General features: G+C 44.5%; 1 protein-coding gene across 8 annotated transcripts in view; it reads left to right on the top strand.

Annotated features, from left to right (window-relative positions):
* The first annotated feature begins 1,979 nt into the window (after window positions 1–1,979).
* Window positions 1,980–27,684, top strand: part of MBNL2 (muscleblind like splicing regulator 2) — a 158,123-nt gene continuing 132,418 nt past the window's right edge. For 2 of the 8 annotated variants that reach the window (XM_019444049.2, XM_019444051.2), the window contains exon 1: window positions 1,980–2,155. The gene's annotated coding sequence lies outside the window, so the exon portion shown is untranslated. The remainder of the gene's footprint in view (window positions 2,156–27,684) is intronic. The other 6 variants (XM_019444052.2, XM_019444054.2, XM_019444055.2 and 3 more) reach the window with 3 other exon arrangements.

Raw genomic sequence — 27,684 nt, 5'->3', positions numbered from 1 at the left:
GAGGCCAACTTACTGGCATTTATATTATCCAGGTATCAGATCAGAGTTCTTCACTAGCCAGGAGGAAAAATCAACAAGACCTCATTTCATTGAATGAGAGTAGGAGAACGAGTCAAAGATGACTCGAATTTCAGGAACGAAATGAAGGGAATGGTAATTTCATAGGCAGAACCAGAGAGATGGGAAAGAGGAGACAACCTATGGTTGTCCATTTGCGTGCAGTATAATACTGAGTGTATCGCTAGCTAAAAATAATTTTCTACCAGTTTGACCGTAGAGATTATTTAAATTTTCAGAAAAAGATCGTAGTAGACAGAAACCTAAAAGTTATACGTGACGGATTTACACTGGGATGAAAACTGTTGTAATTATTATTGTAAGCATGAAATCAGAGGGGAATAACGTGTGATATTCTATTGAAGAAATAGCCTAGAAATCCCAGGAAATGCTGTGTTTTTATTTTTTATTTATTTTTTTATTTTTGGGACAGAGAGAGACAGAGCATGAACGGGGGAGGGGCAGAGAGAGAGGGAGACACAGAATCGGAAACAGGCTCCAGGCTCCGAGCCATCAGCCCAGAGCCCGACGCGGGGCTCGAACTCACGGACCGCGAGATCGTGACCTGGCTGAAGTCGGACGCTTAACCGACTGCGCCACCCAGGCGCCCCAAGAAATGCTGTGTTTTTAAACTGCAGTTAGCAAAATCAAGGGAAACCATTACATCCCACCCCAAATGGTACTTCATTACAGATGCACTGAACAGTTGCTTATAAACAATAGTGCGTTGGTTCAACCTTCCGGATGAATGGGTCTTTGTTCCTGCTTTGGTCTGGTCTTGGAATCATGACACTTCATTTTTTAAATTCAGAATGTTGTGTTTAAGTGGAAGGAAAATGTATGCTTCTTTTTGTGTTTTCCAAATGCCATATGAGTTTTTTCAGAGCTTGCAGGAGCACTGTTGACTGGGGGGAAAAAATAAATAACCCATACTAACCTTTCCGTTTCTCTTTTCCTGCTTTATCTCAGGGAACTTCGGCACGTCTAGACAACCTTTGGGGAATGGCACCCGATGGTGCCCCTTGGATCATGTGCCGTGTGTGTTCAGCGGTGAATATCCTCCTGTAATCACTGCTTCACTGATGACGATATGGGCCAAGGCACCGTATTTATCAAATGGTACCTGAGGTACATTAGGATTAGGTGAAGGCACACCTAGTCGTCTCGCCGTGGCCTGCCAGCAGGACAAAAGGGTAATGTGTAGATATCAATTTTATTGTTCAGAATTCCCTAATTGAAGACCCCAGTGGCTGGAAAACTTAGATGAAAGCTGTACGAGCCACAGTAATTAACCGCTGCAGTAACAGATGTTCTCCAGGAAAACTGTGTGCAAGGGGGTTAAGCATGTTTTGATTTTGAATATGCACTTGGGCTCACACATTCTCCCTCACTAATAGGAATCAGCTGTAAATGCCCTCCCTGTAAGGTATTAATTTCCACGGCAGACGCTGAATTGTTTCTCCCTTTTCAAAAACCAAAACCCAAAAACCAAACCCATGCTTTGTCAGATGGGAGAAGGACTTCAGCTTCTCCTGCACAACCTGGGTTTCTTTTTTGAATCTGCGGAGTTGGTATCGTCGAAAGTCTTTACAGCGCAGTCCCAGGCTCTGGGCTGGCTGTCTTGGAGGGTGTTTTCTCCAGCTACCCCTCTCCCGGCTCTGCCAATTATGTGCCACTTTGTCTTGGTGCTATGATTGCTTTCTTCGGAGAGGGAAATTCCTCTTTCATCAGTATGGACGCACTGTTTTCACACACCGCAAGTGCTGTGCTGCTGTGTCACTCATCCTATAAGAGCCAGTTTCAGACGAGGAGGGCTGACGAGCTGCCCGGGGATTGGCTGCCCCCGGCTGGGAGGGATTTGTGGGGAGGAAGGGCTGCAGCTTTACAGCAACAGAGTTTAGACTGTCTTTGCTTCATCATCTGAAGGCAAAATTTTCCAGATACGGCAGACGGCTCCCAGAGTACAATACACAGGGAATGAGGACTATTTACATGGAAATTTCTGCCTCATGATGCAGCGGAGAAGCCTCGGCCGCTGGATTCTGCCAGATGTTCCCGGGGTTACTGTAAAAGGGAAAAAGAGGCAGAGCTAAACAAGGTAAGAGAATCACCCCCCCCCCCTTTTTTTTTTTTTTTGAATGTTTAAAGAGTTTGCTGCAGTATATGGTGCATTCCATGTGTGTTGCTTAGGGAAGCCAGGGAAACCGGATTCCACTAATTCAAATGTAACACTTGCCGGGGACCCTGGAGTTTTACGTAACATTTTGATTTGAGGGGAAAAAAAAAAAAAGGAAGAAAGAAAGAAACGGCAAAAGCTTGAATCTGTGCCGCCTGACTGGGGTGAGGCATGAAACGAGTGTTTATTTCAAAGAAGAGATCCATTTTATTACTCAACAAAAACTGTGAATTCCTGGGAGCGTTCTTATGTTCTTGTTCTAGAAAATTTTCATTACTGCCCCAGTTCGCTCCCGAATAAATAAAGTTTACGTTGATCCTGCTATTTGAAAACGGACTGGTAATGAAGAAGAAAAGGAAAACTTCATAGTAAATAACCATCGGTTGAATGTTTAACCAAAAATACGTCTATGTGTTAGAAATTAGGGACCCACCTAGCCCTATAATGCCACGGCTTTGAGTTTCAAAAGCACATTTTTTAACAAGCCAGCAAGAGGTAGCTTTCTGACAAGTTTTCGATACTGTAGTTCAATGTTTACATTTCTTTTTCTGAGCCTTTGTTTCCAGCTTAAAAGTGGAACCATTATATTCAAAAGTAAAGCTGGGTTAATAATGCTTACTGCAATTATCTGATCTTTATGCATTTTTAATGAGAACACACAGCCAGCAGAATAATTTAATGAGGGCAGGCTAGCTTTTAAAGCTGTGTCTTCACTATGCCGAACCATATCAACTTTCTTGCCGAGAAGCAGCAGGGAGAAATGATGGAGATTTATTTTTAACACACTTGGCCCAAGAGAAGGAAATGATATATTTGTTAAAGAATTCTTTCTGCCCTTTTCCGTTTTAAATTTCTGCCAGGCATGAGGAAACTGTGCTTTTTTGTTAGGCCTCGGAAGCATGTGTTTACAATAAATGTGTAACATTTTTAGAATAGTTAGCAAGCACTGAAGCGAAGAAAAAAATCTGACTTGCCTAACCACTACTACCGTGAATGCTCTTCGAGAAACATTACTGTCCTTTTAAAAGACAAAGGTTAAGTGGAAAGACAATTTGTTAATTTGGTAATATGTGCATTGGGGAGCTAAATAAAGTGGGGGAAAAAAGGAGGGCATGCTTATAATCTTTAAATAAGATGAAGTTTCTTCAGCTATCCTGCCTGTTTTCTGAGGAGCAGTTCAAATATTCATTTAAATAAGGGCAATGCCACGTAGATTCTTCCAGACCCACTGTTTTTACTTTCAAGGAGAAGTGCAGGACACTAGCCCAGAACTTCTGACGTCATCCCCCAACTATTTCTGCTGGGTGTTCTTTTATTCAGGCTCGTGGAGAGGAATATTGCTTTACGTCCTGGCCAGGAACATTCTGACTCTCACTTGGCAGGTCTTGAGTTATGTCTTCATATTTTAGCCTGTCCTTTCTAAACCCTAAACCCATCTCCAGCGTAAATAGGGCATCTCCTACCTGCCTCACGTCGGGCGGGTCCGAGCAGTTTCTCTGCAGGGTTCTGGCCGTCCTGGCGAAGAGCAGTGGGGAGCGGAGCACGGGCTTTGCTTCTGGCCCAACTTCGCCTGGCACAGCCCAGTACTGCCACCTGGGTGGATAGTGCCTGTGGCCTCATTCCCAGTTCCCCCGGAGCCACTGTGTAGGACCAAGGTTATGCCACCAAGTTCGTGGCTGGCCGTGATGGTGGGAACAGCTGCTTTTACATAAAGAGCACCATGCCTGGTGCAGATGGGCTGAAGGAAGGGAAGTCCAGTACTGCAGGCTGTTAATCTGTGTCACAGGTGGTAACCTGGGTCGGAGAGATCAGGGGAAGGTAGCATTTAATATGGGGCCTCTGAAGGGAGAATTTCCAGACGAACAGACCGGAGTTCTGGGGAGTTCCCGGTTCTAGTTTACATTCCCTTTCCAGCTGCTTGTGTAGCCCTAAGCAGGCACCCTCCTTCGTTCTTCTCTCTCTTAATAGAACTGAGTAATACTTGCTACACTTTTCTCTCATAATTCCAGCATTCATTTTGAGAGGCCTTGACCTTGTACCAAAAAAATAAATAAAATAAAATAAAATAAAATAAAATAAAATAAAATAAAATAAAAAAAAAAGAAGTCATCTGTCTCTTGCTACAATGAGCTATTTAAAGTACAAAGGGATAAAACCTCCGTATTAATGAAACAGTTGGCAAATGCCTTAGGGTATTAAGATAAATAGTCATATTTCCAGAACCCTTCACTCTACTGTGTGCTCAGGTCAATTTTCTAGGGATATTTATCCTTAAACCAACAAACAAAATTTCCAAGGAATTCAGAGCATTGCTGTTTGCATTTTCTCCATCCATCTCATGCAATATACCAGAAGCTGTGCCAACCAGACTATTTCAGACGTAGGCCTTGTAGTGCCCAAAGCATTTAGTGCTATTTTTGCTTTGACTTTGCATTAAATTTGTGAGAGTAGATTGAATAAGAGAGAGAATATGAGGAAAAGAGGAAAATACGCTTGCAAAATATACTGGTTATGTAGCTTTACTGGTTACCGGCCTGCCTCCTCTCTGCTAGTTGTTTTAATTTGCTGTTGCTATGGCGAAAACAAATCAATATCACATGGCCACCAGCCAGTCCCGCGCTCGGGGAGCGCCATCGAAATTCAAGATCAGGCACTCAAGATTCCGAGCGAGAATTGGGAGAAAAGCATTTAGATTTGAGTTTGAGAGAATTCCTGACGATAGACTGACCAGGCTCAGTCTCTCATGCCCTTCCTCTCCCTTTCCTCCTGCACTTTCTTACTGATAATGAGAGAAGATGGGGGGAAGAAGGCATATTGATTTGTTTACATTTTCCAAAATGACAAAACGTACCGTCAGCATAGAAGCAGGTTGGTAACGTTGCAAGGGGTAAAGGATTCTGACTGATGAAAGGTGATAAAACTGTGGGGCATGTTTGTTGAAAACATAGTTTGGGGGCCTTGAATATCTCTGGGTACAGCTGCAGCTGAAAGCTGACAGGGTCAGAAACAGTTACTGTGTCATATCAGGCAGAGAAATCTGGCAGCTCGAGAGAGCGGGGGCAGTGGAGGCGAGGGGCATTAGAGAAAGGTGGGGGTGTAAACCATCAGCCAGTAGCAAAGTCAAGGCAAAGCTGTAGGTCCAGAGTCAGGCCAGGTGAGCACGGAACCCCAGGGACAGAGAGGAACAGGGTAAAGGACTTCGCTCCTTTCACAAAGTCTGCCCGAAGGCCTGGCAAGGAAAGAGAGGAAGGGGCTTCAGAGAGAAGCAAAGGGGTCATGCGCCCAGGCGTCCTTTCTGGAATGGTCCACCGAACCAGATGGGCGGAGTTGCGCTTGGCCGCGTGGAGCCAGGGACTTGATATTTCACGCGTTGGTTTCTCTCGGAAGAACGAGGCAGGAAGACGTAGCTGGGCTTTTAAATTAGTTACAATACAGTGTTTTTCTCCTGGTTTTTTTACTCAGCTCAGTTGTTTCTTAGGTTTTGTGTGCAAACTGGGGGTTGCAGCTGTGATAACATTCATAGTAAGCAGTCCAGGGTGGCGTCAAGGCTGGGTCTGCATCAGGTCGGTGCCTCTGAAGGCTCGGCAGCCGAGGCTAGTCCCGCTTCTGTTGTGAGAGTGAAAACAGGTGTGAAAGGTAAAGCCCCAGGGTTTCTTTTGTGAACCTGAGCCACAGGCCAGTGGACAAACTTTCAGCTGGCCCACTCCCCTTGACGCGGGAGAAACGCTTGGTAATAAAAGTGGACCCAACGACTTACCTTAGCGCTCTGACAAAGAACGCATTGTCTAGAAGATGCTAGGTCAGTATATTCCATCAATCAGTCAACAAGTGTTTATTAAACACCTCTTGGGTTCTCTGGCTTTTGCTATTCAGTTAAAACGAGTCAATTACCTAATACCTGACTTAGTGTATGTGCAAAATCAGCGGCAGAAAGAAATGATGCAAAATTGTAAGTTTTAAAGACTTTAATAAATGTATTGGTTAATGTTAATTTCACCTTGACTATCAGGCATTAATTGTAGGTTTCAGATCGTTCTTGGTGTTTGGTGGGGGGAGAATAAGGGAAGGAATTTTGAGTTTTAAATGTCTATATGCACTTTCCTCACCTCTGTTACTTTCCTCAGCATAAGTGCTGTTTAAATAACATATAAAGATGTAAGATGGGCAATAGACCTATGAGAATGTGCTGGAAAGTCCCAAATAAGAGGCCACTGAGAGCAATCACCCAGTCTCAGCAAGCTGAGATTCAGCCCCAAAGTGACTGGGGAATATGGACGCATCTAAAAAGCCTTAAACACCAGTCACCAAAAGGAAATCCTAGATCCTCTCCCATACTCCAGAGCCTCGGGGTACCTGGGAGCCCCTGATGTAATTATCTCGCCATCCCCGTCCCAGTAAGGAAACCTGATTCCCCACCCTGGAGCATTAAACTACCCCCGCTTTTTCCCTTAAAAACAGAGTTACTTAAAAAAAAAAAAAAAAAAAAAAACGGTTTCCCCTTTTAAACACAAAGTTTTTGCTTTCCTTTGCTTATTTGTTGTTTTCTTTCTTTCTTTCTTTCTTTCTTTCTTTCTTTCTTTCTTTCTTTTTTTCTTTCTTTTTACTCTAACTTTTTTTTTTCTTTACTCTAACATCTCTCTGTATTTTCTGGGTGCAGACAAACTGCAAGGTTAAGGACTCACTTTGTGGAGAACTGAGTGGGAGACTGAGGGACGTAAACGAGCCTAAAGAAGTCTTTTTAGTTACGAGTCTTGGCAGGCAGATGGGCTGTTCTAAGGTTTAGGAGCATCCAGGCAGCTGGCTGCTGTACGAGCTTGTGGGGGTGGGGGGCGGGTGAGCCCCCCTCAGAGGACAGAGGGAGGAGGCAAGGAACACCCAGCACTGCAGGTCCTGGGTCTTAAGCATTTGCAATCCACGATCGCTGGGGAACAAGATACTTACAAACAAGATAAGAATAGGTCAGCACACAAATGTCTTCAGAAGAATAATTAACATATGTATAGTTTCTTACACTTTACAAAGGGCTTTCACAGACCTTATCTCAATTAACAGTTCAAAAAAGAGGGTTTAAAAAATCCAGAAGCCTAAAATTAGAGCACTGGGTAAAGCTCCTGGAACAGATGAGTTATAAACTGGATTAAAAACAAAAAACAAAAAACTTTTATTCATTTATTTTTGCCCGTGGTTAGTGACTTGAATTTTGAAAAGCAGGAAAAACTTCTAAGTATCCTTGGTGCATGTACACATGTCACTATCTCCTGTCCCCACAAGCTTTCTTGGACAATTCCTTGTAACCAGTACTGCAGACAGCCTAGTTCCCAAGGCAGAACAAGAAGAGAGGCTGATGGCTTTGCTTTCTCAGCTCTGACTGTTCAGAAGGCGCCAGGGGACAAAACCTATACTGGGTTCGTGCACCAGCCTAGCCACATAGTAGCCAGGTAAGTTTGGCTATGGATGGCAGGGAGGTGCTTCTAGAACATAAAGTTCATTAATGGTTGTAAATTGCCCGCACATGTGGGAAAAACCAAAATTCAAAGTATTCCTTTTGCCTATGAGAGCTTCTCATTGAGTCCTCTTAGGCCTGCTAATGGGGTGGGGGAGAAATTAATATTTTACAACATATCTCATTTAATTTGAGCCTTTGAAGAATATCACAACGTTAATGCTCTCCCCGCAAAGTTAATGATGGTCCATAGAACGAGAGAAGTTCACAAAGGTTCAGTAACACACCCGTGAGCCCATCGCTAATACTTGCTAGAGCCAGTATGTAAGCTCAGACCCTGACAGGGTAGGCAGCACCGTGTTTTCAGCTGAGCAAATGAAAAGGAGAAAATAAAAATCATTCATTTTCAGAAAGAAATAGGTGGAGGTAGGAGGGCAATTGTTTTTAGAGATCCCAGATATGACTGATACAGTTCATATTATGACGCCAAAGTGCTAGGTGTGATAATAACAGTGATGTCTTACAGGTACGTATCCCTTCAGTTTTTATCACTTCTTTAATGGTCCCAACATTTCCTTCTTGTTCCTGTTTTATAATTTAAACAAAAACTGAACTTGAGTGAGGTTAAACAATGTGTTCAAAGATTTTTTTTTTTTTTCAGTAGCCAAAAAAAGCAGAAAAGCTAGTCCTCAAAGCTATGGGAATCTGTGCACATGATATTCAATGAGATAAAAGTCTTTAAATGAAGTCACACTGCAGTCTGACTTGGAGTTTTCTTGTAATGGATGTTGCACAGTGGATAGAGCCCAACCCAAGCAATTTTGGAAAGACAGTAATATTTTTAATTAAGATATTGAATTATTTTAAAAATCTATAAATTTCTGGCATCCTAGATGCAAACTTCAATTAATCAACTAAAAAGTATTGGTGAAGCATACATTATATTAGTGATTTACTAGTTGTAATTTTAAATGCTCTGGTTGTTCAAGCAAGCAGAACTTTGTTCGGGCTGGAGTAGTAGATAACTTTATAGAAGGAAGCTCTATCCTGTAGCTCTGAATGGATATATTTTGTCCAGATCAGTGGTCCTAAAGTGGGAAGTCTACACCCGACCTAGGGCAAGATGATTCACTAGGTAAGGAATAGCTGAACTTGTGTCTTATACATTATTTAGCTCATCCTTTTAAAATGTCGATTTTCACATATGTTGGATAATATATGTAACATATTAGCATTGTTATGCAAGTGTAACATTTATAAATAAGTAACAACCTCATGACAGTTGTGCCTGCTCAAAGATATTTTTCAGGTAGGGGTATTTGTTCAATAAAGTTCGGAGAGGACAGGAGTCAGAATTAGAGAAAAGAAAGTCATCTTCAGAGGAGGAAACAGCATGACGTGATGTAGGGGGCAGTGCGGAAGCTTAAACTTGTCTCTGGAGAGCAGGGATTAGATGTTGGGGAGCAGTAGGAAATAGGGGTAGTGGGGAAATAGAACGTGGGGGAAGTCCGAATATGGAAGACCTGAGGAGCTATGTCGAGCTTAATTTTGTTACTTACAACATCATATCTAGTGTTTTAAAAGTGTTCAATTACAACTTGTAAGAGAGGGCTGGAGATCTGAAAATTTGTAACATATGATGCCACTGGGGGAAAAAAAATCTTTTGCCATATTCTAGGTATGATGTGGGAAAAAGTGGGCTTAGAATAGCATTGTGGGGATAGAAGAGAAAGGGCAAATCCAAAAGGTCCTTGAAGAGAAAATAATGGAAACTAGTGAGAGCTTATAAGAGCCAAAATGGCACTGGAGTTATCAGGAAAAATGTCAGTGGAACCCTAACAGAAAACAGGGGCAGATGGGAAAAGGAACCAATCAGTAGGAGCGGGGTGGTGGAACGGAAGAAGATGATGAATGGCGCGTTCTGGTCGTGGTGTTTTAGCTAATGGTGGGTCATCCAAGTGGGCTATTCCATAGACATCTGACAGTGTGGGAACGGAGAACAGCTTAGATGCAGGGCTTCAAATGTCAATTGAGACATACCTGTGTTGCAGTCATAATCCAAGCCAAGGATGCTGACAACCTCCAAGGCAAAGGGACCATAAATGGAGGCAGGCAGATGACCAAGGATGGGCCTTGGGGGAGGACTGCCAGAGGCCTAGAAGAGCAGAAATGCTAGCAAAGAATCGGGAAAATAAACAGCCCCAAAGGAGCAAAATTGTCAACCAAAAAGTGAGTTCCAAGACTCTTAAGCACCGTACCGCAGTCTCCGTGGTTCCACGGGATGACAGTGCGGCTTCCCACACTGCATTATCCCGCTGCGCATGGTTGACCCTCTTTGGCATGAGTGCTCAAGCCAGGGCCCTCTTGAAGGCAAATATTGGTTCGCTGTAATGGTGAGAGTCTCAGGATACTGGATGGATAGGGAGATCTTCCTGCTGCATTTTTCATATATACGGTAGCCTTTTTTTAAAAAATAGATTTTCAGTAATAACCAGAAGAAAACACTTAAAACCAGCAACTATCAAGACTTCAGCGTCTGTATCTTGAAATACACCTTTTGGGGTGGTGTCATTGGTTAGAATGTTACTTCCAGGGCGATTGGAGATTTCTCTGGACACCGGTCATCCTATTCTCACAGACCCAGAGGTCTGTTTATTCTTGAATCCAGCAGGTCTCTGCCGAACCCAGCCATTAGGAGCTCGAGAAAATGAGAAAAGCACTCAAAGTGGGTAAACGGTTGCCGTCCTCATAGCAGACCCCCGCAGTACGTAAACCATAGCACCACTTCTCAGACTTCCACGTGCATAGGGAATCAGCCGGGAATCTTATTAAAAATGAGATTCTGATTCAACAGATTTGGAGTGGGGCCTGAGAGTCTGCATTTCTAACAAGCTCCCGGACGATGAACACGCTGCTCATCAGCAAAGCTCTAGAGCACAATGGCAGTTTTGCTAACATAAATGTAGATGGCGGCAGACCACTGCATCTGGCGTGGTTTTCAAGGAGTGCTCTCTGGGGCTGGGAGCCAGGACCTACCTCCTTGACACAGTAAGCCTTTCCAAACTGCTCAGGCTCAGAGTGGGGTGAGGATGAACTGACTTATGCCGTGGGCCTTGCCCCAAAGCCTCTGTAGTCAAGGGTGAAAGGCAGGGCCTTGGGCTGTTTCCAGGAGTTCTGTGCTTTAGACAGCTGGTCTGTGGATGTCTCCCCGTGCTCGTAGTGGAACTCTGACCAACTCATCATCTCCCTTCATGGTGCAGGGAATGTCATTCTTCCCTTATTCTCTCCAAAGAATATGAAGAATAGAGAGGACGTGTTAAAGGTGATGAAGATCGCATCTGTTTAAAAATGCTACTTTTAATGTTTTGCAGTAGAAGTGAAGACAGTTTTAGAAATGATAGCTGTCTAAGGTGGTGGCTCAAGGGAAATGTCCAGGCCTGATTGTGGACAGCTTTGTATCTTGTCACAAGTCTTACACCTTCTTTTGTGTCCATCTCTCTTTCCTTCCTTGAATGCTTCATTTTCCTGTCCATCTGCACGTGGCCCCTCTTTCCTGGGCCGAGTCTAGCTAAACTGATTTGGGGGAAGTCTTCCCTGCCCAGATGCTGGTTCAGTTCACACACAGATGGCTGGTGTTTTCTTGCATTTTTTAATTTAACCAATAGCCTTTCAAGAATGAAGGGAAACGAGTGTCAGTTGAGTATATTGAGTGCCTGCTATATGCCAAGCCCTCTGCTGGGAGCTTTGTGGACATTGACCCATGAAGAATTTTTATGAAGAAAATAAAGTCCCGGGAGCTGAGTTACTTGCGAGGGTCACACACTAACAAGTGACAGAGCAAGCGGTGAAACCCCAGTCGGTGGTCTCCAAAGGCCCGACCTTTTCCAAAGGTGCTTCCTTGGGGGTTTGCTTTAGAAAAACTTGTCTTACATTTGCACATACTGCTAGCCGAATTCACTCCACTTACACTTGTGTGTAAGACAGAACACAAACAAGCAATTAGTGGCATACTGTTCGGGCATGAGTTCAGTTTCAGCCAGGAGCTCCCCTTCCCAAAGGGACCTGATAAATCGCCAGGGGTGGCCAGAGCCTTCTCTCCGTTATTTGTTGTCATTCGTTGGCCTTTTCTTTACGCTTGAATCTCGTGTGTGTGTGTGTGTGTGTGTGTGTGTGTGTGTGTGTGTGTAAGAAGCTTAAAGACCTAAAGATGTCAACTTATTGATACCTTAAATAGATAACATATGTAAAAGCCCATTATCGGCTGTGGGGCATGTACAAGAGGGAGATGTGTTGTGTTGTGGCTTTGCTGTGCTCTGTGAAAGTTCTTAGAAACCGCTTTTCTTGTCCCCCGCCTTCCCTCTTCTCTCACATGCGTGTCTCCCATCCTCTGCCGAGGCCCGTGCTGCTTGTTTCTAGTGCGTGTACCCACCATCCTGTTTCTTGCTTGGCCTGCTCCTGAGCCAGCCCATCGTCTCTTTTCTCTTGCTCTTCTCTCTGCCGAGGCATCTCTCCCGGGCACCCCTGCTAACGGGCACACATAGTTGCCCACTGCTCCTGGGGTTCCACTCACACCTGGCTCTTAGCTGATAGAAAGGTCTATTTATTTGCCCCCTTAGGAAGCCCATCCTTCCAGCCCTAAAGTATCAGCTTCCTGGCAGCCACCACAAAGACCATCCCCTCAGGAAACAAAACAAACCCTATCTCCAGAGTTTCCCTGTTTCTTTTCTTTCAAGTTCCCTGTTTGCTAGTAGGCTGCAATTAAGAGTCAGGATCAAAGGGAACTAGCTGCCTCTGGGGCTGCAGGGACCCACCAAGAACTTTGGTCTCCTTAACTCCTTACTCCCTGTGATCTGCTCACCTGCACCTCTCTGTTCTGCTGGTGCTCAGGTGTTGGGGCTGCGGGAGCTTGGGGAGATGCCTCAGGGCCTCAGGAGGGGCTCCTCACACACTCGAGACCCTAATAGCCCCTCCTCCCGACTTAAAAAACCCACAAACATAAGGTGAAGATCAGAGGCAATCCCAAATTGGGAGGAATTGGAGGGATTGTCTAGCACAGCTCATGTCTACCCCCCACCACAGCCCTGCTACCCAGGTTCTCATGGCTTCTTTCCCCTCTGTTGACTGGACAATCACTGCCCCAGAGTGCTTACGAACTATAACATTCTGTTGTAAAATTCAGCCTTGTGCTGAGACGAAATGTGACTCCAGTGACCTTCACTCTCCGGCCCTCGTCTGGGCCTTTGGAGTGACCCAGATGCTTCTTCAGTGGGTGAGTCTCTTCATATATTGAAAGATGGCAATCAGGCTGCCTCTCATAGGAGCAGCTGGCAGCTCCCTTATTTAGGATGTAATACATTTATTTATGCAACTTAGCCCGCTCTGAGTTTCTCTTGGGTCGCTCTGAGTTTCTCACGTTGACCCACATCGCTATCCTACTTGAACCTTGAACCAGCTGTGTTAGAGAAAGGGGTGGGGCACGCCGTGTTCCCTCAGCTCTGTGCAGGTGAAGTGAGGAAGGTCAGACATCTTCCCCAATGGCGTGGGATGCTTAAAAATTTTTGTCAATCCCAACAAGAGGCTATAGACGCCTTTGGAAATACCTGGCAAGATGCTGGGCATTGACTTGCAAAACCACCCATAGGATGATGGATAGACAGATTGATTTAGATGGATATATATGTATGTAGACAGGTAGAGAAAGACATTAATATATACATAAACACATATAGAGCCGTAGACCCAGATTTAGATTAATATATGTAGATAGTTACAGATAAATATTTGTATATACAGATAAAGTTAGGTAGAGATTTAGGTTAATATATATTATGTATTTAGATTAATATACATACACAGATAGATATATGCACACAGATATATACATTGATATGTACACACACAACAACAGATCTAGATTAGTGTGTATACAGACACAGACAGATAATCCACACAATTTGAATACCACACTAAAGCGGCTTTTAGACCTAAAGCACTTGTTCGGGGTGTTCTTTTGTTGTGTTGTTTCTGGTTTGGGACTCAACAAAATGGTGATCGTTGTCGCCGTGGCTCTTGGTCCTCCTGAGTCCCTCCGTGGCTGAGCACAGCCCCTCCACAGCTTGGAGACATATTCCGCCATCAGCAGATGCCAAGGTCACCGAAGGAACTAATTAATCCCAGCTCCAGTCGACAGCGAGCTGCACTAACCTGTCCTCCTTCCTTAGAGAGGGAGAAACCAGGAAGGATTTTCTCCTTCAGTTCCGCCCGGGGCCTACTCAGGGACACCCTGTGCAAACAAAGGAAGGGCTGGTCAACTGTTTCCCGACTAGCTGGCCAGGTTTTCATCTAGAGAAAAGCCCGTTCAAGGGCTCTCAAACATGAGTTGAGAAAAGCCTTCCAGATTCTCTTAGGAAAATTCCCAGGTTGATATTTAACCTAAAGATCCCCAGGCCTCGACTCTACCTTTTTTTTTTCTCTCTCTTTACTACTAGTTTTACTAATGTCCATAAACCCAGCCAGCACTCTCGTCCATGCTGAAAATGTGCCTTTTTAATTAAAACTACAAGTTTTCTAGCTGACCACGAGGGAGCATAAATTTCTTCCCACTCGGGGTAAGATTGATGTCGTATGGCCCAGACCGTGCTAAATAATTGATCAGAAAAAGTAATTGAGAGGAGTGCTTATTTTGGGAAATGTTGGCAGCCGATAACCCAAGATGGGAAGTTGGAGAACGTTGCTGTTTAAAACATGGTGGAAACCGGAGTCAGCATTAGTCTTCTTAGCCAGATACATGTTGGGTCTTGAGTTAATGGTTGTGTGCCTGTGGATTTTTATTTGATGTTCTGATCTCTTCCTTCCAGGCTGACAATTAGTGCAGAGAGTCACGACTTGGGCTCTGTGCTTTGTCAACGGTAGGGAGTCTCTGTCGTAGATCCGGTCAGTGCAGTTCCATCCCGGCCCTCTGTGTCTCCCCCGAGGCCCCCCCCCCCCCCCCAGCTGCGAAAGCGGGAGGGACATGGGCTCGGGCGTTAGTTTCCCTTTACAGTTTGGCAAATCCCAGCACCTTCTGGAGTTAGGTTTGTGACACTCTCCATCTTGCTCACTGGCTAAAAACAGAAGAAAAAAAAAAAAACCCACCAAAATCAAAACCATATGTTCCACAGAATATCAGGCTTCTAGTGAACACTGTGCTATCAAATAATCACCGCCGACCTAGCCCTATATTTGAAGGCTACAGGCACAGGAGCTGATCTGCTCTGGCTGGAGGCTGAGGCAGGTAGAGAAGGGCCATTCTGTTTGCTTCCTTTCTCAAAATGGCACATCGCTGGAGCCTTTCAGCTTCTAGTGGGGGACGCAGAAAGAGACTGCATTTACTGACTTATTTCCCTTCTTCCCATCTTCCTTCTTCCCTTCACATTTTCAGGATTGAAAATTAGAAACACTTTTCTCCTACATGCAAAATTTCTCTCTCTCTCTCTCTCTCTCTCTCTCTCTCTCTCACACACACACACACACACACACACACTTTTTTTACCCCCTGCTTTGAAATGGCAATTGCTGCCAGACAGGGCTTCTCCAAGAACCCACTGCCGTCCTCTCCACAACAGTCAAAGGGTTAATTTAAGATGTAGCCAGCTAGTGAGATGTAGTAGCTAGTTCAAGAGAGGGGTCACCCTTTGGCGACAGGGGTTCTCAGGGTCCTGCTAATACGTTATTCCTCGGTCTGAGGGTGGGTCACACAGATGTGTTCACTTTGTGAAAATCCAGTGACTGGACACTTAGGATGTGTGATCTTTCTGTTTTTAATAAAATGTTTAAAAGTGTAGCTGGCTACCCGGCACTGTCTATTGTAAGATAAAGGGAAGTGGGTGGGACGGCACCCCATATCCTTTTCTCACTGCGGCCCCGCCCCCTCTTTATCTGTTCTCCCCTCTTTCTGGGCTCTAGCAGTGGGCTCTGTTCCCACGACTAGTGAGGTCCCTGAAGCACCATCGCATCCTACCCCCGGGCCAGGGGGAAGTTCATGCTTCACATTCAGACTTGAAAAGGAGATCATCATCATCCACATCAAATAATAACCATAATAATAGTGCCACTTTGGTATGGTTTACAAAGCATGTCCTTTTCTCCTCCTGTGCTTATGTTTTATGTCTTACAAACACGTGCAAGTCGTGCTTAAAGTGTTTTGGGGTTCTTTTTTTTAATCCTATTTGGCAAACAAGACCAGTGGAGGGAAGGAACTGTGTGAGGACCGCAGATGGCCGCACCGTTTGCCCTTTCTTCCCGTGTAACCCTAGATTTGTGGGAGTGCGTATAAGTCAAGGGAGTGCAGGTCTCAAAAAATAAATAAGAGTGACTAAGGATGGCAAGAATGTACAGCTTGCGGGCCATCCACAGGGATTTGAATCCTGGCTTCCCCTACTTAGGATGAACAAAAGTCACAAGTCACTTGGAACTTTGATCTCCTGATTGGCCCAGTCAATCAAGGTGATCATTCCGTGTTTCAGGATTTTTGTTTAGATTTGGGGCCACAAGATACCAGAAGTGCCCTGCACACAGTGAAAGCCCTGTGTCAACAGGCTGATCATCATTCACTTAATCTTTACTTGTTCTGCCGGGGCAAACACATTCTATTTAGTGAAGTTTTCTTGGCAAAAGAAAAATTTGCAGAAAAAAAAAAAAGTACCGTGTGAAAGGTTGAGGAAATATGTCTTAAATTTTCCTCATTTCTTTTCCTGTCATGGAATTTGTTCTCTGGTGCGACAGATAAGATGTATAAATAAACCGCAACGGTGAAGGTAATTCGTGCCACAAGGGCGGTATAAGGTTCCTTGTCAGTAGACTCCTGCTGTGCAGGTGAAGCAGGGAAGTCTTCTTGGAGGAGGCAGCCTCTGACACGGCCTGTGAAGGAAAGCACCCATGCAGGTTTCTCTGGAGAATAGGGCAGAATCCAGAGAATATTCATGGGAGCACAGCTAAAATGTTTGGCATGATTATGCCTCAATTGTGGAGGACCCTGAATGCCAAACTTTGAATTTTGAACTTTATTCCAAGTACGGCGGAGAGCCACCAAATGTTTGTGAACAGGTGAGTGGGGGAGCGGGGGGAGACGTCAGACACTGCTTGGGGAGATAATTCTGTGAGTACAGCTTAGAGCTGAGAGCTGTGGGCACCCAGGAAGTCATGGAGGAGAGAGCAGGTGACAAGGATCCGGCAGGGGTCATGCACTCATACAGGAGTGGCTTCCCAGCTGCTGGGGCAGGACCCTTGGAAGCCAAGGGAAAGGGAGGGAAGTCCGGGATGACCCGGAGACCATGAACTTCAGTGACAGAAACATTCATGACACCGGAGACAGACACATGCAGGAAGGATGGGGAAAGATATGAGATTGGTTCTGGTCACTGGAAGTTTGAAGTTGGAATGTTCTCATGGAAGTATAGGTCTGGGCTTCCATAGAGTGCAGAGCTGGGAGTCCATTGGGGACTCATCCACAGAGGAGTGGAATTTGAAATCATAAAGGAGTTTGAGATAGCTAAGGGGTTCCCTCGGAGAACTAGAAAATGGTTGATGGCACAGCCTTGGGGAGCACTTACATTTGAGGCGATCTCCTAGGCACACTCCCGGTGGCAGGGAATCTGAAAGCAAAGAGATTTGCAGAGACAGCAGGTGTTCTTGGGACAGGTGTGTGGGCCTCAGGGCGTCTCTCAATGCCCTTGGATCTGTGAGAAGCCATCATGCTGTTCACTATGTCCTAGAAATAACGTGGGCGGGTGATGTAATATGGATGAGTATTCGGTTCTTCTAAAACCAAGTGCTAATGGGAAAGAAAGAAAGTTCAGTGACAATGAGGACTCAGTCTGGTACCTTGACGTGCGGAAGTTAAGACGGCACCCTGACCTTTGGGAGACAGCTGGAGGGTGGCGACTGGGAGGCTGAAAGGCAAGGTGCCAGGACAGTGGAGGTGAAATCATTCAGAGGGAGTGGGATATTTAAAGCAGTCGAAGGGATGACGGAGGGAAGCCGGAGAGAAATCAGGGCTAAGGTGAGACCGTGTGGGACTGAGGGGAGGTTGACTAGGCTGGCAGAGTGATGGATAGGATGAAACCACCCGGTTTTTGAAAATTTGTGGGAACAGGTCTGATTCTGCTCTAACAGGAAAGGTGAAAAGCATCTGATAAATTGGAAGGAAGGAGTAAGTTGAGGACCAAATGCTTCTCCAGGGAGAGTCCCAGAAGCCTTTGCCTTGAAATGTATCCTGCTCTATTCAAAGTAACTGTAGTGGGGTTACCGATATACGGCATCGATCCCCAGTTATTAGTGAGAGATAGGCTTTACCTCATTGCAGGCTTCTCTATGACATGGCACCTGCTCGACTGTGGCTTCTTTCCAAAGTGTTACATCGAAGCTTTTTGTTGTTCTTCTGTCTTTTTATCATTTTCCTTAGCTTTTCCCCTCATTTTGCTTCGGGTCAGCAAAAGGATAATCACGGGCCTGGCACTCTTCCCCTAAATAACAACCTGCCAATATAGATGCCACTTGTAAAGCTTCCTTATCATCCCACTCCCCCATGCATTTTCAACTTGAACCTGGTAGGTAGTAGATGTTCACTAAATGTGCATGGAATGCAGTGGAATGATTGAAGTGTTTTATTAGTGAGACAGGCATTTGTATAGATGATTATTAGCTGTGAGTCATACTTACAGAAACTCACAGTCCATCCTCCACCCAAATGCACCCAGAAGTTTCTATCCCGGATGAAGAGGGTATGTGTTCTGCCCCCAGGAGACTGCACACACGTCTGTGTAGCTGTACTTTAGTACTGAAAGAGAGGCCAGCTAAGCCCCAGCCCCTTCGGCCAAGGGTTGTTTTTTTGCATTTAAGCCTCAGAGTAGTTAGTTGATGAAGGCAATGGGCGGTCAGAGACTTAGAACAAAACACACACATGGAGGAGGGATTTGGAGCCCCTTAACTTTCACAGGACATTTTAGTTGCTTAATTGCTGTAGGACACATACCTCTGCTGACGTTCAGTTGCACGCTGTATCCAGCACATCTCACAGGATGGATTGGCCTATTTATTTACCCTTGAGGGCCACCTGAAAACTAAGTGAAGGACAAGCATGCCCCCAGTCGAGGCCAGAATGAGCTCCTACAGCCATAGGACAAGGTCCTATTTCTCTTCTGCGTTCGCTGCCCCACCCACCTCCAGCTCCTAGAGAAGAAAGAAGTGTGGTTTCCTTCCCAACCCATTTCAAAGCCCTTACCAGTTACTCCAAACGCCGGTTTCATTGGCTGCACAAATTCTCAGGAAGCTTGTTTAAAAAGCAGGTGACAGATTCCTAGGCCGTGGCCCCTGAGATGCTCACTTGAGATGTGTGGGACAGGGCCCAGGAATCTACATTTATTACAGAAACAGAGTGATGTGAACACAAATGACTAATAGACCTCTGGGCCCAGGGGTTAAAGAGACCATTTAAACCCTGCACTCAGATCCCGGCTGTTTCACAGACTACAGGCTCCATTTCAGGCAAAGTTTAACTTGTACCTGAATCTCAACTTTTTGAAAAAATGCACTTAATAATACTTCTCTGGGTGACGATTAGGCTTAAAGGGGATCACCCATGCCAAGAACTTTCTATCCTGCACAGAATAAAGAACACATAGTTTTGGCTATATTTCTTTGACCCAACACGAAGCTACTGGGGAATGGTCCCCAAGGAATGCCGCGGACCTTCTAGACAATTCCAGAAGGAGCAGCGACTCCATCATGACTGTTTCTGCAGTTTCTTACAGTCTTGTATCGCTCACAAAGACATTCCCGGTTTTGCCACAAAATGCAAGAAGGCTGTTCCTCAAAATAATTTTAGGCCGGACTTCTGGGCACACTTACGTTTGGTAGGGGTGGTAAGACAGTGAGGCATATTTCCCTAAACCAGAGGAGTGCGGTTGCTTTTGACAACAGGAGGACCAGGCCACATTCAGAAAGCTTCATACAGTGCATGTGTGAAAATGGAGCACTTGACCCGACCCTGTGACAGCCCATGCCTTGAGCTGTTTCGGCAGATAAAATTGATTCTGTCCCCACTCGGGCCGTTTTTAGGTCATTCGAGCAGATGGTAACTGGCTCACATTGGGACCAAACTCCTGAACTTAAACTTTTGGAAGTGAATGAATAAATGAATGGATTTCCTCGGGGGCCAAGAAACACTCCTGACATCTGCCAGTCTGTCCTGGCCTTCTGGTCCCCGGAGAAAGGTTGGCCCTTTGTTGCTCAGAGAACAAATAAGCAAGGATTTGCTGCAAGGTGTTTCCTGCAACCGTGCGTTCCTTCCTTCCTGGCCCTAGTGACCCAGTTGCCTGTGCTGGAAGACTCGATGTGGCATGTCCTGTTTTCCCCCCACGAGAACCCTTCGACAGCAGAGATGCTTTCACAAGTTAGGTGCTTGCTGGTGCCCCGGGTCATGAGATTTGGGTCACACACAAACACAGAGGAAAGAAGGGTGGTGTGGAGTCTGTTGATTTGATCGGCCCACGGGAAAACCTAAGGACAGAAGAGTGAAAAAGAAATTCAAAAATAGAGGAGGGAGTACAAAGAGAAATGTATGGTACTCTGGGATGGAAAAGTCTCCGTTTCAGCTTGCAGTTGGGGAAGATTTCTAAATGCTTCCAAATCAAGGGATATCTGCAAATCTTCAAATCCATTATGAATCATTTTCAAAATGCTCATTCCCTCCGCTCAGAAAGCATTGATTAAAATCCAGCCGTCTGCTGGTGCACTGATGCTCCGTAAAGCAAGCAAAACAAAGTTGATGGGTAGCCAGCGATCGCCGTGAGGAGTTAGGACACACGTGTGCACGCACACAGGCACTCACTGAGAAAGCCAGTGGGGGACCCCTGAGACTAGCCCTGTTTGGGTTGGGGGCCCCAGACACTTAACAATTAATCTAAGGCAGGAGGGAGGGAGAGGCCATCAGAATGTGGCCGGTCGGGCCGAATTCCCATTGGAGTGGGTCTTGAACTGAGAAGGATGCCTGGATTTAGGTAACAGCCAAGGAGAGCGGAAGACATCCCGTATCAGAGGAAACTGTTCAAACAAAAGCCAATAGGAGGAAATGAGCTCGTATTGTGTGCACACATGGGGTTCCACAGAAAGGAAATTGCCTGATTCAGGACACGTCCGATGCCTCCTGAAGCTACAAGGCAAGGCCGGGCCTGTGTTCCCACAACCTGGAGAGTGTCTTTCTCAAGCCAGGGTTGGCTGCAGTGAAACCGGTAGGATTTTAGCAAAACTACCCACATTCTTAGACTTCTAGAAACTTCTATCACAAGATGTGTCCTTGGGGACCCAAAGGGCGATTCCTTATGCTCTTGCTTGTGCTTTAAGGTATATGGATCTAGGAGAAGGTGGGGAGCAGGCACTTGGCTCAAATGTTCGGGTACTTTTTTGGGTAAAGCTCATTCATTCTTCAGGCTCCATCAGGCAGCTGAGGCTCAGCCTGGCAGAGCCACTCCTCTCTGGGGCCCTTTTTGGCTTCCTGGGGTGGGCCAGGCCAACTGGGACAAGGCTTCTTGCTGGGCTCAGACGGGTTTTACATGCAGGCGTCTCAGCTAGACAATGGTGGCATCAACAGTCTTGCTACCTGCCAGCTTCTATCCAAAATACAATCCTGACCATGAGCTTTCGATTCTCTAGGGTACAGCCTGGTGCGGCCTGGTGCCTCATGGGGAACACAGAAACAGGCATGACGTTCCCAGCCCCCAAAGACTTTAGGATCTAGAAGAAGAGCATTCATTTCAGTAAACATCATAAGAAATGGAAATTTCCCTGGCACCACTGAGCCCCTGGGGTGGGGGCGGGGGGGGCACCTATGCATTGTTTAAAAGCTTGGAATGATCGGGACTTGTGGGTTTGGTTTTTTTTTTTTCCTCCTTTGTGTTGCCTGATTGACAGTTTGAGTACAGTTGAGCTTGGATTTGTGGGGATGCTACTGTAAGTGGCATGTATCATGGAGTCCTTTCTATTGACGTCATCTCTGAAAGCAGTGCCCACAGAAGGCAAAGCGCAGGCCCAAGTAGGGCTCCACGCTGGACATGGGGTCCAGCGATGTGCTCCCGTGAAGGAGCGTCCATCGTGCTCTCTCCCCCGCCTCTGCCTCAACCCCCAGAGCTATGGTATGCTTCAGGCGTCCTCCCTCCATCCTCCCCCAGGTGACCGTCTGGGGCAGTGGCCAGTGGCGGGCGTGCGCGGTGAATGTAGGAAAGAAAGCCCTCCAGAAAGCGCACTGTGCTTCTTGAACATCTCAGGTTCCACTGCGGTTTAGGTAGACGGATTTTCAGTTGACTCTGGAGGATGAAAAATTGGGGTCCTTAAATCATGTTCTGGTGAGGCACAACAGCAACAAGATCAACTCCAAGGACATGAGGACTAGAGTAGAGGGGGCACCATGGGCCGGGAGGGTGAGCGGCTCTCAAGGCAGTGGAGATGCTCCAGACAACAGCAAGCAAAGAAAGGGGCGAAGGGTGTCACAATCTCCTTCTAATTAGCATGTGCCTTCTAATTAGTGGCTTTTGAGGCTTATCAAGTCTCATCTGTAAACTAAAACTAATAGGCAGTTAGGGCTTTTTTTGTTTTCTTGGTTTTTTTTGCGTGTTTTTGTGTTTTTTTTTTTTTTTGTTTTTTGGGGTTTTTTTTTGCTTTTTTCCTCCCTACCCTTCAAGGGAAAAACACATGAATTAAGATTTAATTTGCCAGCAAACAGCATAATATGTACGCACGGAAGCAAAACTGTGTTATTCAGCATGGCTACGGCTGGATATTTAGGGAGATTTTTTATCCTCCGGCATAGATCTTGTTTTGTTATCATTCATCAGAAGCAGCAAGGAAAAAAAAGGGGGGGGGGAGGTAGAGTGCAAACTTCTCTGAAGATCCCTGCCTGTTCTCTTTACATCTCTGTCTCCCACAGCATCAAAAAGGCAAGAAAGAGAACCACACCCTTCTCTTGGCCACAGCGTGGATAGTATTTTGCCCTCCCCGCTGGCTAAAATGACGAAATAAAACTACAATTCATCTCACATGACATCGGATCATGGCGGTTTCAAAATTCCTCATAGTTTAAAGGCTGATTTACAGGATTAGGTCATAGAAATGCCTGTAAAATTCCAATGTGATTATTTAGTTCTGTTCAGTTTGTTTCAAATATTACCACACGCCCCAAGGAAAACCCCACTTGTGAAGATCTTTGTAATGAATTGAAGTTTGCCTGCGTGACTTTTTTTTTCAGCTCTCCTGAGTAAACACGGCTGTAATTTCGAAAGCAACAAATTGAGGGATACACAGGGAAAAGGGCACCAGTGCCCAATAATACTGCCAAACTGAACATGATCAGAAAAGCTAAGAAAAATCTGGAAACTAATAGAGACAAGTCAACTTATATTCAGGATGGTCCCACGAACCCTTGAAGTTCGCTGAGAACCATGAAACTCTGGCTTTTTCGTGTATTAACAGCCCTTTTGTGCCATTGTTTTACAATGTAGACCAGCTGATAATGTGCCTTGTTCCTCATTGACTTTGCGATCTCATTCTTTGCCACGAATATAATGGCCTGTTTGTTTTGCTGCTGATGCACACTGGCCAAAGAATCAGACATTTGTTTCACGGGTGCTTGTTTTGAAGAAATCAGTTCTGGGTACATCTTTACACTGCCTATAAAAACAGAGGCTCATCTGCGTGAAAGATACCCCAGGTCTGCACTGGGGTGGGCGTCCATGTATCCACTACTATAGAAAATGAAATTGAAATAAAATAAAACTTCATTTCAATGTAATTACTAAAGAGCCTGAATTATAGGCTATGCATAAAGATGTACACTTTTATTAATTATACCAACATACAGCAATTTGTACCGGCCAAGAGTATTTCTCATAATGGCTCTTAAGAAGTTCTTATTAATGAAGAGATAAGAATGATTTATAAGTAGTTTTACAGGTATTTATATCTAAATGAATGGTAATGAAATGCCTGGGAAGTTTGGTCTCATAAGTAGGGTAAATAATCCCATTAGAATGACGCTAAGACTATTAATTTTTTCAGCAAGCGCACACCCCTTCTGCCCCCCTTTTTTCGTAAGTAATTCAAAGGTAACCTTTAGCCTAGTCTGGGGGTGGTTTCAACTCACAAGGGAACTCTGATCAGTTGGTGGTGGCTGCCTGCCTGGAACCTTGTTTTGAGAAGTCTTCCAGTGCCAAGTCTAGATTCATAGGGAGAAAGTGCTAGGATTGATTAGTCATGCCTGCTGTGGACGGGCAAGGTGGGAAGAGGGGAACTGAGGGCTATCCATTTGCTACCCTTGGCTGGAGCCTTCAAAAGTGCTGCCCAGTTGGCATTGTCACAAAGCCACCCCCAGAACGCACTGCAAACTGATCGTAACTTCAGCTACTGCCAACGCAGTTGGTAGGTACCTTCAAAATCCACAGTTGAAGGTTCTTCCTACGAGAATGGTAGCCATTGAAGTATCTTAATCCGCTTGAACCCTGAGTAAGAAAAGTAAGTTGAATTTACGAGTATAGCTATAGAAATGCATTTTTACTCTTCCTAAGTTTGAAGAACAGAATTATTTACAACCCTTCTTTCTGGGTGTGATATTTGGGGAAGGGAGTAGGGGGGCTGTTCCACGGGGATGAGCCCTTCGAAATGGCATTTTGATATTTCTTTTTTTTTTTAATTTTTTTTAACGTTTATTTATTTTTGAGACAGAGAGAGACAGAGCATGAATGGGGGAGGATCAGAGAGAGAGGGAGACACAGAATCTGAAACAGGCTCCAGGCTCTGAGTGGTCAGCACAGAGCCCCATGCGGGGCTTGAGCTCATGGACCGCGAGATCATGACCTGAGCTGAAGTCGGCCGCTTAACCGACTGAGCCACCCAGGCGCCCTGGCATTTTGATATTTCAAGCGTAGTCGTTGCATTTTTTGGAAATAAGGTGAACAGGTGCTTATTTCCCTTCATTAAAACAAATCTGAAACTCAGGGCCAGATCCACAGGACAGGCTGATTTTCTTTAATTTCTAAGTTTAATAACAAATAACACACAGGACACAGGAAGGGAACCAGCTCTCTTAAAGCACCCACTGTGTTCTAGGCACCTTGACAACCGTTTTCAAAATGTTAAAAAATATATGTATTTAATGCTCCCAGCTTCCCTGAGAGATACAGAATATTGTCCCATTTTTGAGATCAGAAAAATGAGGTTTAGGAAGGTTAGCTGTTAGGTCAATATGGAGCTTAAATTGGAACCCGCTTCTAAAGCAGGCTGAAATGTCTGTGTGAAGTTCAGAATTTAAACATAAGCCACTTGTGCCAACTTTTAAACAGGACTTTTGCGGTGACACTTTAAATATTGACAAGTAATTCTAGAACTTTAGCATTTTGAGAGTCCTCAGTAAGTATTGGCTACTACTATTTCTCTCCCTCTCTCTCTCCCCCTCTTCTCTCGTGTGCACATATACATACATAGGTGTGTGTGTGTGTGTGTGTGTGTAGTGAATGTCTGTGGAACTTCAAATGTTTATTGCAAACCACTTTGCCTTTTTATTTCAAGAAAAAGTGAATGGCTACTTTTTATGTTTGAGAATTATCTAAACCTAGAAAGGGTAACTTTTTATAGGAGGATAAAGACTACAAAGTATGCAATAAAATCAGCAGTGTGTGTAAGAAACTAGATTATCATCCGACATTTCATACAGTTTCTAAATTGTAGTTCTAATCCAGAGGAAGTCTGCTTTTAGTTAAACGCTGTGAATAAACCCCTGTTTCTAAAATTCTCCATCTCTCTTTTGGTGGGAGGGGGCAGTATGGGGTTGGCGCTAGAGAGAAACTTCTTTTATTTTTTTTTCCTTTTTCTCTGAGAAGGCTTTTTATTAATTTCTTTTCCTGAATTTTTGACCCTGTAAAGAAAAAGAGAGCTATTGTACCAAACCACACAACAGGACAGGCTCCCCCAGAAGGGAGTTTTCCTTCCTGCTGAAGGACACAGATAGCAGCTTTATGAGCTGGTTACAGTCAGCTTTATCGCAAAGCCAGTAGATTTTCTTAATATACTTATTGCTGTTCTGTAAATAGCACAGGGACAATCATGAATCTGAATCACTTATGGGGTCCAAATGAGACAGATTCTGGTAATCTTGGGGAGAAGTGTTAAGTAGACTCAGTAATGAAACTAGTAATTGGAATTCTTTCTAATTGTGCGGGCTGTTAGTCTCCAAACTAATCCTTTGAGTGCCTGTTGTCTTCCTCTGAAATTCACTGAGACACTGCGTGCGGGAAGCACTTTATCCACTATGTAAGATGCTCCATAAATGCCAGCTGATAATATTAATGATAATAACTGTATTAAAATTTTAATTAAGACATGAAGAGAGCTCTAAGATTGCCCACCATATTTCTTGAAAAAGAGAATTCATTAAAAACTGCAGTGTGCTTTATTTGTTTCTTTATGGTCCAGGATATTTGGAGGAACAGCACCAGAATCCTGGCTGTATGTGAATCACTAAAAGCCATCAGAGAACAGGCTGAGACTTTTTTGTCTTTAAAATGGTATGGTACCCTGAGTTTTAAAATTCTGAATTGTCTTTTGATTCCCTTTGAAAGAGGGACAGGCGAAAGAGGTATTTCCTAAGGTCTAGCAGAGCTTTTTAATTCTAGAAGAATGTCACTGTAGTTCTTCTCAGAGCTCTTTGGGCAAGCATCGTTTCTCTCCTGTCTCTCTTGCCTCTTGGCTGAAGTTAACGATATGATCTGGGACACTACTGTGTGGATTCAGATGGAAAGCGTCGAGGCTATTGAGGCAGTGGTATTCTTGGTTACGTGAAAACTGTTTAGAACTCTAGATGCTTTTAGTTCATTGATTAGTCAGACAGCTAAAAAAGAAAAGCAGAGTGGTTGGAAGATTAATAATGTCACTTACTCTATTTTAATCACATTTTGGTTCGGTGGTATTGTTTTTATTTTAGTCAGTTCATAAGCAGTTAATATTTGAATCTGCAGACCAATTGCTCTACCTGTGATTTCTACCCCAAAACATACGTGTGCCCAAATTTTGAAAACATTTAGTCCGCATCAAAGCAGATAAGGCAAATCCTTCACTATACTTTTTAAAAGTTTTTTTTTGTAACTTTTACTTTTTAAATTTAAATTTTAATATTTATTTATTTATTTATTTGAGAGAGAGAGAGAGAGCTCACGCACGCACTAGTTGGGGAGGGGCAGAGGGAGAGAGAGAGAGAGTCTTAAGCAGCCTCCACACTCAGTGCAGAGACGGACGGGGCTCGATCTCACAACCATGAGATCGTGACCAGGGCCAAAATCAGGAGTCAGACACTTAACCAACTGACCTACCTTCAGGTGCCCCGCCTTCATTATACTTTTTAAGCCTAAAATGATTTGTCATCAGACAATCTCATTCTAGTTCAGCGTTTGATGTTGCACTGGAAACAGTGTTTCTTGGCAAATATCCTCCCCGCCATTTATTAGTAGTCCTGGATTTAACATGTAATTATTTTCATATTGCGTAACAATTTACTTTTCGTAGTATTTCACAGACATGTTTGAAGCTCTTCTACATGGTTGAATAGCTTAGTTGATTAAAGCAAGAGACCATGATTATGGGTTGCTGATACCATGGACTTATGCTCCATTCCAGACCTTAGCCAACCCTTCTAGAAATATGTGCTCTGAGTCCCCAAGGGGGTCAAACCATACCATGATATCTTCAACCACGTGACGTACAAAAAGAAATTCCATGTTCACTATTACTGTTAAGAATAATAAAATCCAGATAATGGATTTTTTTTTCCTGAGAATCTCCCCTTTTATTCTGAAACCCTATAAAATCAAAGGAGGGGAAGAGAAGGTGGAGCTGTATCCGAAATGTAATGTTAAAACTGTCTCATTTGGTGCCTTAGTGGTTAATTTTACACTAGTTATGTTTTATTATTAGATGTAATAATAAGGAGTTA

The sequence above is a fragment of the Panthera pardus genome, unplaced genomic scaffold, assembly GCF_024362965.1.
Source record: "Panthera pardus isolate Hobbes unplaced genomic scaffold, ASM2436296v1 HiC_scaffold_1, whole genome shotgun sequence".
Classification (NCBI taxonomy): Eukaryota; Metazoa; Chordata; class Mammalia; order Carnivora; family Felidae; genus Panthera; species Panthera pardus.
The sequence above is the reverse complement of the archived record's forward strand: the minus strand, read 5'-3'. Positions and strand labels throughout refer to the sequence as shown.